The sequence below is a fragment of the Schistocerca piceifrons genome, chromosome 4 (genome assembly GCF_021461385.2).
Source record: "Schistocerca piceifrons isolate TAMUIC-IGC-003096 chromosome 4, iqSchPice1.1, whole genome shotgun sequence".
Classification (NCBI taxonomy): domain Eukaryota; kingdom Metazoa; phylum Arthropoda; class Insecta; order Orthoptera; family Acrididae; genus Schistocerca; species Schistocerca piceifrons.
This window is the reverse complement of record NC_060141.1, coordinates 142,927,164-142,941,123: the sequence shown is the minus strand read 5'-3', so window position 1 is coordinate 142,941,123 and position 13,960 is coordinate 142,927,164. Positions and strand designations below refer to the sequence as shown.

The window sequence follows — 13,960 nt, the reverse complement described above, 5'->3', positions numbered from 1 at the left end:
GTTGTGTGTAGGAGTTGAGAGAGAGAGAGAGAGAGAGAGAGAGAGAGAGAGAGAGAGAGAGAGAGAGAGAGAGAGAGAGAGAGAGAGAGAGAGAGTAGTTGTTGTTGACAAAGGCCATTGGCCAAAAGCTTTAAGTGTGAAAATCTTTTTGTTGTGCCTATCTGCAACTCAGCATTTCCGCTATATGGTGAGTAGCAACTCTCCTTTTGTAACATTCCATCCTAGATTTTCCATTGTTTGAAAAGAAGGTGAAAGTTACGTTCACAGAACTGCGAAATGTACAAACAAAGACATCATCCTCCCTAGTGAGACATGGTGAAGTATTACAAAAGCAGGGCTGGTCAAACCCAACCTTTCACACTGTGTTGAGTAATTGAACAGAATTTTAATTGTTATAAGCAAGAGCACTTGAGCATGTGATCTGATATTGCAAATCCTTTCTGCTGATGATATTTCATAGATCTTACATCATCTTATGCAAGGCACTCATAAGTACATTCACACTGTCAGTAAATCTGGTTCACTGACCACATAAATACGAGTATACTTCATATTGTGATGCCAATATTTGTGCCACTGTTTTATTTTACAGCTGCTACACAAGCAGAGTCTTTACTTCCTGCTGCACAAATTTCAATTCAAATATTGACTACTTTATTCATGAAACAATAGTTCTAATTGGTGCTCTTAAGTTCACCCTGGGAGCCTGTGTGTGTGTGTGTGTGTGTGTGTGTGTGTGTGTGTGTGTGTGTGAGAGAGAGAGAGAGAGAGAGAGAGAGAGAGAGAGAGAGAGAGAGAGAGAGAGATGGGAAGTTTAATCATCTGCTTTCTTTAAAACATTTTATAGTTTGTTAAACTGAAAGACAATCTTTGCATTTGTTTATCACACCTGCATTGCACATTTTAAGTAATTTTTTGTTGTTATCCCTAGTTCAATTATTTATCCTTTTTTGGTATTTAAAAACAATGACCTGAAACTAGATGTTCAGCAAGAGTGGCAAATTTTAGAAGTTCTCTTTTGGTATGTTTCCTTTAGCAATATCCTCTTGTTGCTACCCTGGATGTTTATCATCACTTCAAAAATTGAAAGCAATGCTTTCATTATTGAGTATTCACAACTGGTCTTGTGATAAAGATCTAATGTCATTCAAATGACATTTAACATAAAGTGAAGTTCCTTGAAAATTTCTTACACCACAGTACGTTTAATAGCACCACATTCACTACAAGTGTTAATATGCTCACAAACACCAGTAGTGTCAAATACCTGAAACAGAATTCTTTTCAAATTATTAAAACCCATTCTTCACTAAACTAAACACCCGTGAATCACGCACTTGCAATTTGTTCAGTCAAGCTATTTGAGTTTAGTCATTACAACTCTACCAGCTCATCCACCATACATAATCAGTGCACCAATACTGAGTATTTTTGTGTTTTAGTACTTCCTATGTCCCATAATACATTAAGGAGCAGGACAAACTCACTCACATGATGGATGGCTAAACAACAAATAGTCCTGGGTATACACAAGAACCTCATTTATCCAGCCCTCATTAACACCAATTCTTTTTTTGTCTGTTATGGTATGGTAATTCATTTTTTGTCTATTATGGTATGTTTTGATATGGTATATGTATAGTTATTTTGGCACCACAGGTAGCTTAGATATTGCTGATCCCATGCTTCCGGCTCCCTCTTATAGTATGGCTCTTTAACAAATGATTGATCAAGGTGCACTGAAGAACATCAAACCAGCATACAAAAGACAGGTACTATATGAAAGACGGGTGCCGAGTAAAAAAAAAAAAAAATTGGGAGACTTTGGTGTGATTTCTAAATTGATAGTAGTAAATAACAAAAGCTGTGATTTTTGTGGTTGCACTGTGATTTGTTTTTTTGCGGTTGCACCTTCTTGTGATCAAGTTACAGAGCTATAAATTCATAAGTCATGAAAAACAGTATGGTCTACTGTTTGTATAGTTATCCCACTTAGAAGAATATTTCTGCATTATCTGGATATTTGGTAATACGGATTACATCTGGTCCCAAAGTTAGGATAAACAAGGCTCTTGTTTACTTTTAACTAGTCAGTATCCATTACATGTTCCACCCGATACGTATGTGGTGGGGCACGATTCGAGTTTCATTCAGGAAGGTAATTTTTCTTCCATGGAGAAGGGGCACGGGATTGTATCCCCTGAGCACGTCCATACTAACAAGGGAACCTCCCCATCGCACCCCCCTTCAGATTTAGTTATAAGTTGGCACAGTGGATAGGCCTTGAAAAACTGAACACAGATCAATCGAGAAAACAGGAAGAAGTTGTGTGGAACTATGAAAAAATAAGCAAAATATACAAACTGAGTAATCCATGTGTAAGATAGGAAACATCAAGGATAATGTGTGGTGAGGAGCGCTGTGGTCCCGTGGTTAGTGTGAGCAACTGCAAAACTAGAGGTCCTTGGTTCAAGTCTTCCCTCAAGTGAAAATTTTACTTTATTTTCGCAAAGTTATGATCTGTCCGTTCGTTCATTGACGTCTCTTTTCACTGTAATAAGTTTAGTGTCTGTGCTTTGCGACTGCATCGCAAAAGAGTGCGACCGTGCGATTAGTAGACTAGGAATATGTTGTCGTCCCACCTAACTTGTACACTTGGCGATTGGGTAAAAAGATTCTTCTACCTTGCCCGGTTTAGGTTTTCTTGTGGATGTGATGATCACTCCAAAAAAGTGATGAAAACATAACAGTTTGTCACATAAACTAAAAATGAAGAACTAAACTTTTCACTCGAGGGAAGACTTGAACCAAGGACCTCTAGTTCCGCAGCTGCTCACGCTAACCACGCTCCTTGGCTCACACTAACCTTATGTTGCTTATCTTTCACATGGACTACTGAGTTTGTATATTTTGCTTATTTTTTCATAGTTCCACACAACTTCTTCCTGTTTTCTCGATTGATCTATGTTCAGTTTTTCAAGGCCTATCCACTATGCCAACTTATAACTAAATCTGAGGGGGGGGGGGGGGGGGGGGGGGTGATGGGGAGGTTCCCTTGTAAGGTGTCATGCCAAGCTCACTGTAATATAGGTCTTGCTTCAAGTGGCCAACATCTGAGTTTGCATAGCACAGTATTTCTGATGTTGACAATGTCTCCAATTTCTAACTGGATGAAATAAACTGAAAACTAATTGCAGCTACGCGGTTATCCTGACCAATGCCACTGCTTTTTCAACTGACAGTTGAAATAATTTACAAATAAAAATATACAGTAGTAGTTGCCCCACGAACAGTTCCTATGGCTATTTCAGAACCTTGAAAAGCGTGTCACTTTTCCACTGTGTAGGTAACTGCTTTTCCTCCTCCAATGAAGAGATTTTGCTAAACACATTAAGACTAAATATTTGCAGTTTTTGAACAATTCCGTACTCAAACACAGCATTTCAAACAGTCGCCATGCAATGTGCGATATATTAACTTTCACCTTTTCCATTAACATGCTAAATACAACACTCCTAATGCAATGGTAATTGGATGACATCACAGAATAAATAAAACTCAAATTTGTTTCAATCCAACTACAAGTACCTCATAAGCACCCATTTACTTCCTAAAAAGAATTTCTACTGCAGATCCTCCCATAGGCTTCCCTTATTTTGTAGTGAATAATAGCCCTTTCCTCTAATCAGCATGCTTTTAAGTTTCGAGAAGCTTTGTTGTTCTCCCCATCCTTACTCCATATAAATATAACAGCATTCTCATCCAATTAACGCATGGCCTATAAATATTAACTTAAACACACTTCGAAGATAAAAATCATTTTAAAAAATTCCCCAAATTCTGCCTTTTAACAAACATTAGCAGCCAAAAACAATGACACTCATGTTTCATAGAAGCTAATGATTTATTAGCTTCTATGAACACCTGAATATGGCGTATCTGATGTGAAAGAACCATCCAACCTGTGTTAAATACTAACTGAAAATGCAATTAGCCTTTTAACACTATGCGCAGTATGTTTTAATTTACCTTTCACTGAGTCATGTTTGTTCAGGATTTCCAACTCACCTCAACACGTGAATGGATAGAAACGAGCATAACCTAACATATATTTCAATACCACAAATTACTTTGTTTTAAAAACAATGATTCAGTAGTAGACACTGAGCAATCAAAACTACCATTGCAGGAGTTTTGATAACAGTAATAATATGTACAGAAATGGTGTCAATTATATACATCAGAATAGAAATACCTTCTCATATTGTCACAATCAAACAATTTTGTTTTAATATGAACTACAGTAACTGAAAATTCTCCCTAGATGAAAGCAAAGAATTTTAATGTACTTGTTCAACCGTTTTTTTTCAGGTAAAGCATAATTCCGATAGACTGTGATTCATAAATGGAACTGCAAAGTAAGTCACAAACTGTGACAAAAATAGTTCTGAAAAACTCGCATTCTAAATGTCTGGGTCAAGGGTAATGTTCGATACGAGTCTTCGGCTTTACTGGTGACGTAATGTTAATGGATGCTGTCACATCACCTTCTGGTGCATATTATCAGTCTTGTTGCTAGCTGGCAAAACTAACTAATAAGGGGTGGGGGGGAAGAACTGGTTGTGGTGACAGACTGATCTGTAGCTCCATCTGTTCGAAAAGAAATTACAAATAAAATCATATTATAGTCACCATATGTTTCTAGTGCTTGCCACCTGTCTCCTACATCACAGATCGAAGCCGATGACTCAGATCTAACATTCCCCAGTATGCAAATGTTCTTATGTAATCATCACTTGAATGTTTATGCTGAAGTGTGAATGACCCAGGAACAGCACCACTCAAAGCATATGTTACCAACATGTCAAAAATTTTAAAATTAATGCAGTTCTCAACAGTAATACTCAACATTTTTACGACATGGTAGTGACATATGCTTTATATCTGTATATTCTCCGCCTGTAGAGTGTTACATGCTACACTATTCATGTCATAGCATAATAGTCTCTTATTTGAAGCCAGCCAGTTAAATTGGGAAACAGCAAATAAGTCGATGATTAGTGTTCCTTCTTCTGAGAACTCTTCATGATGCAGCTGAGTGTTTCATAATGTGAATCCGGATTGCAGCTGTAGATTTCTCAGGTGGTACAACCCTCCTCAGCTTCACGTTAGTTGAATAATTCAGAATAGCAGGCACTTTTACTTAGTTTTGCTAGCTCCTACGAACTGCAAGGTAGCTTAACATTCACTGTTTTGATAAATATCCATGTTTATCGGAAGTAAAAAGGGAAGAACAGATTTTAAAATCTCATGTGATGTCAATGTACATGTTTACTATCAGATGAAATCCTGAGTAAAAGAATCATAACTAAGCACCAATTTGTGCAAAAGTCACAGATTTATGCATAAGTGTCATTTCTTGTTCTAACAGTGCAGCCTATATATGTGTGGCTGTCTTATTTGTAAACAGTTTCATTTGGAGTGAAATCATCTGAAAATGAGGATTACTTAAGACATGCACAAAAGACACACTGCTGATCATGATTTATCATCAGTGAAGTACATACAAAGGATGAAAGTTCTCAGCGACATTCTTACAATTCATTTATTTAAAAACCGGATATAAAATTATGGCTGGCATAACTGTCCTACATGGTGACACAGTGTTACATTTGACTGGTTACCTTCTGCACAGTTTATCTTCATTCTCTCTAATGATCCAGCATAGCAATTCCCAAACAATGTTCAAGCACAATACCTATGCTCATACTCGAGTTGCCATAGTGTGCAAATCTATCTACAGAACAATTTTCAGCAATGTTAATAAATGCTCCTACTTTTGATGTGAAATGCAGAACTATTGAATATGCAGCAATTGATATAATGTTTAATATAAGTTACGAGATCTGAGTGCATCATTACTGTGTTAATAGTTTTTTTTCTTTTTTTCTTGTAAGACAATGTATGGCACTTTTCTTAAGCACTTCCACAAATGGTACAGTCAAGAGCATGTTTGCATTACACCTATAATACCAAATTTGGTTAATATGAGAGTGTATCATAATAATGAAACAATGCAATCAAATAAAAAATTGACCCACCAGTTTTTCACAAAGACTGTTCATGCATGTGTACATACTTCTGTGTAACCTACACAGTGCCCAACTGGAGATGAACATATCACCAATCAATCATAGCTATTGTGATAAAGTGTTGGGAACATGGAAGAGATGTAATAAACATTCACACAACTCGTATAATTTAAACAACCTGACTTTATTATCTAAAAGTGTCTCATTTACTGCAGCAAATTGTGGAACTCTTTAGTATGGACAGCTATGCTTCAATATGTGTGCCCTGTCTATCTATTACATAACTGGAAATGATAAACTTGAGTTCATGTACTGCAACTTATGGCAACAGAAACGGGCCACAAAAATAAACAGAAAAACAGTAACCAGAATTCCTCTGTTCTCCCTTCATAGTAGGTAGAAATCATTTATGTTAACACCTACTAATAGCAACATTAATAACTCAATTTAATTAATGCAGCATTATCAAAAAATGAGAGAGTGCAATAAAGAAACAGTATATCAATCTGACACACACACCACTCACCCAAACACAGGAAGGGGTTAAACTGAAGATATTATATACTGATGAGGTAATACAGCCACAACCACTCAACTATAAATTAACAGAATGTAGAACTACGGTATAACCGAATTGGGTAACCCTGCTGCTGTTTGTGAGAATAATATTGGTAGAATTCGTGAGTTATTTTGATGTCAGCAGGCACAGGCGATTCATTTTCGGAATTAGTGCAGTATCTTCATAATTGGAGATTTAATTTTATATTTCATTTTGGCTAGCTATGGAAATGGCGAAGTTCACAAGTTGCTCACTGCACACTGCTATGGAGGACAGTATTTCTTTAATTGGTGGGTGTGTGAAGCATTATGTTTGTGGAGAATGTACCAGACTGACCACACCTGCTGCACCTCTGACCATGGCCCAGTATCTGTGGTACTGTTGGCAGGGCAATGTAGTGCCTTCCACGCAGATCATATCCTGGTTTGACAAGTTTACGCTGGTCATTTGAGAGAGCATGTTGAGATTTTTGCTATCACTAAATTTGTGTCTGCCAACTTGAGTTGGTAAGGATGTTTTTAATGGTTTTATTCTACTGTGCTAATGTTATGTCTTTTTCTTTTATATCAAAGTTCGTGTTAATAATTTTTTATTTATTTTTATTGGTTGTGTTCTTCGTTGTTGGTAATTACGTTGGATTGTAATTCAAATTTCTTCAGGTTTTACCTACCTTGGCGAGGTTAGGTTTTCGATATTACATGGATGAGTTTTGGCTTTGTGATACCGCGGATCTTGTTTGAGTTGCATTGGTGAAGTGAAATTTCCCGTATCAGTTTTTTCAGTGGTTTTCTTCATTACTGTGGATGTTGTTTGTTTGGCTTTTGCACTGTAGTTTCTTTTGGTAAACTTTAATTATGAAGACTGTCATATTTAGCTTACCATTGTCCAAAAAAGCCCTAATTCCTGTGGTTGTCATGTTATTTCTGTATTTGTCATAGCTGTGTGTCCACATGTGTAGCGAGCGACATATTGTATAAGCTTGATATGGGGGCTGGGTCTGCCACGCAGATTGCATGCTTCAAAGTTCTGAGCAGTCATTTAGGTACCACGCTTAGTTCCAACTGTTTTGACAAGTAATCAATAAACTGATCTATTTCCTCTAAAATAACAAGCATTTAACAGTAAGACTGAACAATAATAACGATTTACAGTTCAACAACACTGAACAGCTAGCAGGCATGTAAATCAGCACCAAACTTGGAATGCTGCAAACAACAGCATTAAAATGGACTTTAATGTGCTCCAGAATGTTAACTACTATAGCTTGGTAGCTTGGAACACCTCAAAAGGATTAACATCTAAGTAATCAAAGTACTGTGCAATAATACTGATTTGTCGTGGGGGTGGGGGATGAAAATTTTATGAAACTGGGTAGCTGGGGAGAAAGAAAATGACCACGCAGAAATCCACACTCACCTTAAAGACAAGTGATGAGACAGTCAGGCAAATAAAAGAATGAAAATTGTAGTAGCGCTTTTGATTTTCCTTCTCTGCATCAAAATAATTTTACCACACAAATTGCAAATGAGTGATGCAGTGATTTAACATTTTGCTGATTCACTTTCCTGGTCAACACTTCACTGGTGTTTTATAAGCAACAAATGATCTATGATCTCCAGACTTCCATAACTTTTTTGAGTGAAATAATTACTGCCAATACTAGTGATCTTCAAAACTAGAACTGTTTAAAATTGTGGACGGCCCTTCCTTGGAAGTTATACCTTGCTTACAAAGCACAAACCCACAAAGTGCAAGTATTACTGTAAAAGCAAACTAAAAGCATAAAATAGAGGGGAATGTTAAAATAACATATTGTAATTCTAAGCTGAGAACATTAATAGCGTAATCCAAACCCCAGTGAAGGAAAAAACCTGTTGTAAATCACGAAACTCTTATTAATTGGGCTGGCAGTGGTGACAATCCATGCAAATGCTGACCGCAGTTGTTCCAAAGCTGTATGCAAACCCAACAAAACTTTCAAGTCCAGAAGGAAAGGAGGAAGCAAAGATTCTGATGTGTTCTTACTGTATCATTTGTCCTAAGAATAACACTACTACTGTATTCTTGATTTCCTTTACCCACTATGGTTTAAGTGTAAAAGAATGTTGCAGATACATGCTCTGGTAACACAGTACATGGTCTGATGTTCTGTTATGTGCTATCTAGATTTGTATGATGGTTGTCATTTATTGTGCTATCATTTACTCCCATCATTTCCTTCTTGTAATACATTAGAGCCTAAGCATGGCACTTTCTCTTTTTTGTCTAGATTTAGTAAGGGCCGTCCACATGCTGCACTTGTGAACAGTGTACTGCATATGGTGACTGTGTCGTCATGTCTCAGAGGCAACCAATGGAAGGATTGTATATGGTAGCCAAGATATAAACCTATAAAGAATGTGAACGACTCTTGCACTGTCTAGATGGCCTTTCACTTTCTACATCTTTCGAATACTGACATTTTTGCAAATGATATCCATACAGTCCTTCAGCACTTACTTGGTTTGTTGACATAGCTAGCAATTTTTCATCAACATGGAAATCTTGGTTGTGATGACAGATCTGTAGTGCAGCCCACCGTCTCCTTTAGGTTGAAAGACGATATATTTCAACTGCTGCGAGCAATGGTTTTTATACACAAATACTGCTTGTTCGCAGTCTATCATTGCTTTATGCCACGATATTATAGGTATTTGTTCCTACAAACGATAGAATCAGCTGCTGCTTCACCTTTACTACCCACCAGTGTGTGTAGGCAGTTGCTGCCAACATAAGCTCTTACATGATGCATGTATAGCAAGGAACTTCAATATTTTTCTTTAACAAGTGTTAATATATGCTAGATAATTGTGGATCAAACTTTAATTCCCACTATTGGAATACTGACAAAATGTCAAACGGTGACTTTCTACATTAGTTCTGAAGATTATGTATTCTTGCATTTTATTACTGGGTAGTATCATTTACACAATTATTAATGTGTAAACTGACAAAGCATTACGTCTATTGCATTTAATTATAGACATCAATTCTATGTGCTTACATTTCATGTCAGATTTTCACTTTTAGAGCTACTGTTATAAACGAAGTAAACAGCCCAGCAATCAGTGAATGTTGCAAATTACGTTAACTTATTCACATTTATTAAACATCAATTCAAAATTGTCAATTTCACATCACAAATACGCTGATGTGGCTACTATCATTCATATATATTCAGTCGCCAATTAGCTGTCACAATGGGAACCAAGCACAACTCCAACAAGAAGTGCATATTAGAAAGAAGCTTTCTGCAATACACTAGCCACTACAAATTCTTACACCATCTATACTCAGTGAATCAATTACACTTCCACAAATTGGTGCCTGCTACACTTATGGAAACTTTGAAAATATGTAATTCTTCACCTAATCTTGGCTGCTGCCCATAAGCAATTGGAATGGCGCAGACAACCACTTTTGAGGTTGAATCACCATCTAACGTAACTGATGAAATTTATGAATTAGTAAATCTAGTATAAGAAGTTCCTTGTTCTTCAAACCTTTTTAGACCACACTAAAAACAAAAAAGATAATCACTGTTCGCAAAAATAGAGCACGATATGTGAGAATGTCTGTATGCCATGCTGTGATGTAAGTACATTAATAACAAAATTGTTATTTTTCATGTCAAAATGTTTGCTAAAGTTTATCTTAATCAAATCCTCTATGAGAATTCCTGGAGGAAGGAGAGTTATCACTCAAAAAACTGCAAATGCATGGTGACATTTCCAAATAAATACTGCATCCTAGACTGATCAGAATAAAAACACACATGGAAAATCACAGGCCCTCTCCGGTCAGCATGTTAAGAAATGTATGCTCAAAAAGAAAAGTCATGCGACAGATGTATTCAAGTAGGAGTCACAATAGATGAAAATATAAGATGGTGATCTCACAAAAACTGAACCACCCAAATGTAGTAAGGGGGGGAGGCGGCTTACAAAAAGCTTCGTTTACCATCACTAAACCTAATTTATTTGCGAATGGTTTGGATTGCTCATCAAAAGAATAAGATGTTCGACTCTCCACGTATGTTATCATTACTGCCACAGAAATACTTAAATTGTACAACAGACTAGCTTAAACTGAAACCAACAAAAAACAAACAGTGCTAAACGAATTAAAATTTTTCGAATTGCTTCCAACAAAGTCACTGCTCCAAGATTTGTTAGCTAACCAAATAATATACAATGTAGCCCAGTCCTATATCACACTCGCTAAGTTACTCATTGGCGAAATTTGAAAAAGAAACGTCCAAAGATCACACAATTTCTCTAGAAACGTTCACATGAAAACTATTTGTGTGACTATCACTTCTAAATCAAACAGTGCTTTGGCGATAGGATTTCGCAGAAAATTCCGCTGTGAAGCGTTCGATACGAAAACAGGCACCCGTACTAACATTACGTCGGGGTTTCTGAAATTTTAACAATAAGTACAACCTTTACCTTTCTATTTGCGAGATACGAAAATTATCTTCTTTCTTGAACAATCACCTATAACGGTTCGCTGAATTACTCTCCAGTCTCTTTTTTATTACGATGTTCTACGGAGCATAGCTCTCGCAACGATGACTAACACCAGGGCGGTGCTAACGGCTTACACTCCTCCTATTGCTGCAGAACAAAAGGTGAGTCAACATGATACCATAATATTAACAATGTAAATCCTGCTTACTTATCACTATAAAACAAAAATATCATTTGAATTTCTCTCAAAAATTCCTTTCGCCCAACTCCCAAAACCTGCAATTTCATCTCAACCTAGTTCTACAACTTACCTACAACTAACCTAAAGTCAAAGCCACTGTCCCTCACGAAAAGAAAGAAAAATTTAAATTCTGAACGAATACATCATATTTAATCACAATCTTCTCAACTTTCTAATTGCGTACTACTTTCCGTCCACAAGATGGCGACCAGGAGACCAAAGATTCCTTCAACATCTGTCGTCGACACTCTACCCACAGATGACGCCACACTTGGCGGAACGGAACGGAACGTCAGAAACATTCCATCGATGCATGCCCAATTGCAACAAGCGGGAAGAAAGTTTTGACGCTGACGTTGGCGTACAGAACAATGACCACATAGCTAAATCGGAAGTCAAAACTATTTTCACCGCTCTCATTCACGTTAACGCCAATTCACATTGGCAGCCACATCACGTCAAAACATCTACAATGCGTTTCCAATGGCGGCATTCACTCTGGCCGTCACGAACCTTCACGTCAACCCGCGTCAGGTGAAGGTTTAACGGAAAGGACGTTTTGACGGTGTCATCATCTGCTAATCTTTGAAGTTAAACAATATCCGCCGCGCTCACTCATGCATAGTAGAGGATTTTGTGCTTCAGTGTATCCTTAAAATTTGTCGTATTACATAATATTTTTGTGGTAAACTGCAATTTTCCATTACGACTTCGATATTTTGAGTAGTCTTCTGTAAGCGGGGTCAGATATCCGAAGGCGAAAAATCACTTAAGCACTACAATAACAGGACAGAGCTGATGCCTACACTGTTTATAAATAAGAGCATAAGTTGATGAAGCAATTTTCACTAAATAACGTTTAAAGTGATAAAGTCGGTTGTAATTAAGGAGAAAAATACAGTTTCTTATGACGTTATTAGTTACATAAACTAACATCGTCAAGAAAAAAAAGAAGTTTCCTTTTGGGATTAATAAACTTTTTCGCTGTTTTTAGTTACTCAATTACATGATTTTCGCTAAACAATCTTTTCTTGAATGAAAAAGTCACTGCTATTGATGGAGAAAAATTCAATTGCTTACGATATTATATGCTACATATTAAAAAATGTAATGAGTATGGTAAACAGGATCTATACATTTCGTTATAGCTCGGCAGTTACTTTCATGTTCTATGGATCATTTGCACGATTAATTGTAATGTCATGGAACGAGTCATTTTACATTCACATTGCAAATTAATTTGTAAATATAACAAAATGCTAACCATTTACAAGTTTTTTTAATATATTTATGTGAATTAGAAGTTCCTACCAAACCTTTTAAACATTATACTAATAGAAATTCTTCTGCAGAATAGACAAAGTAATCAAGGTGAAACTTTGTCAGTTTGTTTGCAGATTTTACTTTGCTGTTTGTTAGACATTTGATATAAATGGGTAAGTGTTCAAAAATTTTAGTTACGGCATTGTACACCCCTTGGGTGTAACGACTGTCAATTTTCCTAGTGGTATTTCAATTATGTACATCCCCTTTCCTTTTGAACTGTAGTGGATTATTTACAATAAACTTCATAAAGGGATAAATGAAGTGCTTATTTCAATAATGGTAAAATTACATTTTCGTTCATTCTGAGAGACAGACTCCTAAAGTCAAATCAGCGCTGAAAAATCTGCAGTTGAGATACCAGAAACATTCAGGAATATATACTTGAATATTTCTGGTATCCCAACTGCAGATTTTTCAGCGCTCATTTAACTTTAGGACTCTCTATCTCAGAATGAACAAAAATGGACCTGTACCTCTATTGAAATAAGCCCCTCAAATATACTGTGAAGAAATAGTCAAAATGCCTAACTCCTTAAACAGAGATCTACAGGATGAGTGTGGGTGAGCACTACATGCTATTTTTGCAGCACATTTTTGAGCTATGAAGACTTTCTTTCTTAGAGATGAGTTACCTTAGAACATTATTGCATATGGCATTATTGAAAGAAAATATGTCAAATTACTTATTCATCTCTCTCTAAGATTTGCATTGAATCTTAGTGCAAACATGGATGAATTATGTTGTAGTACAAGTGATTTTTTCAGCTAAAGGAACTCATTGTGATGCAGAGATGTATTAGTATCACAGATTGTTAGCTTCACGTCAATATTTTATCAGCTAAGTCTGAAACGGTACAGTAGTTGCCGCTCCATAAGCAGCAGGTTTCGCTGCTCGCTCGCACTGGGAAATACAAACGGAGGCGGCTCCACCACCAATTTTATTGCACGACGCGGCCGGCCGCGTGGACGGGTGGAAAGAAATGTGTCAGGCTTCATAATAAGTATTTATATGTGTCGTGTATTATGCATTTCTTGCATGTGAATCTGCACATGAACTTTCCTAATTCTCCTCACACCTTTCCATAAAGAGTGGCCAAATATTAGTTGGAAAGCAGTTCTGTAGTATAATAGTGCCAACCTTACTCGTGGGTAGGGGATCAGAGAGACAGCACAGGTAGGTAAAAGTCAAAGACGTTCCAGTGTCACAAGATTTGGGGTGGAGAGGTTGGTC

The 13,960-nt window shown here is 36.8% G+C and overlaps 1 protein-coding gene across 3 annotated transcripts in view; it reads right to left on the bottom strand.

The window, feature by feature from the left end:
* LOC124795529 (RNA-binding protein 12-like) overlaps positions 1-11,648 on the bottom strand; it is a 110,675-nt gene extending 99,027 nt beyond the window's left edge. For 2 of the 3 annotated variants that reach the window (XM_047259599.1, XM_047259601.1), the window contains exons 1-2: positions 11,474-11,648; positions 11,142-11,309 (exon numbers count right to left, since the gene is read on the bottom strand). The gene's annotated coding sequence lies outside the window, so the exon portion shown is untranslated. The remainder of the gene's footprint in view (positions 1-11,141; positions 11,310-11,473) is intronic. The other variant, XM_047259600.1, reaches the window with a different exon arrangement.
* Between the last annotated feature and the right edge of the window lie 2,312 nt (positions 11,649-13,960).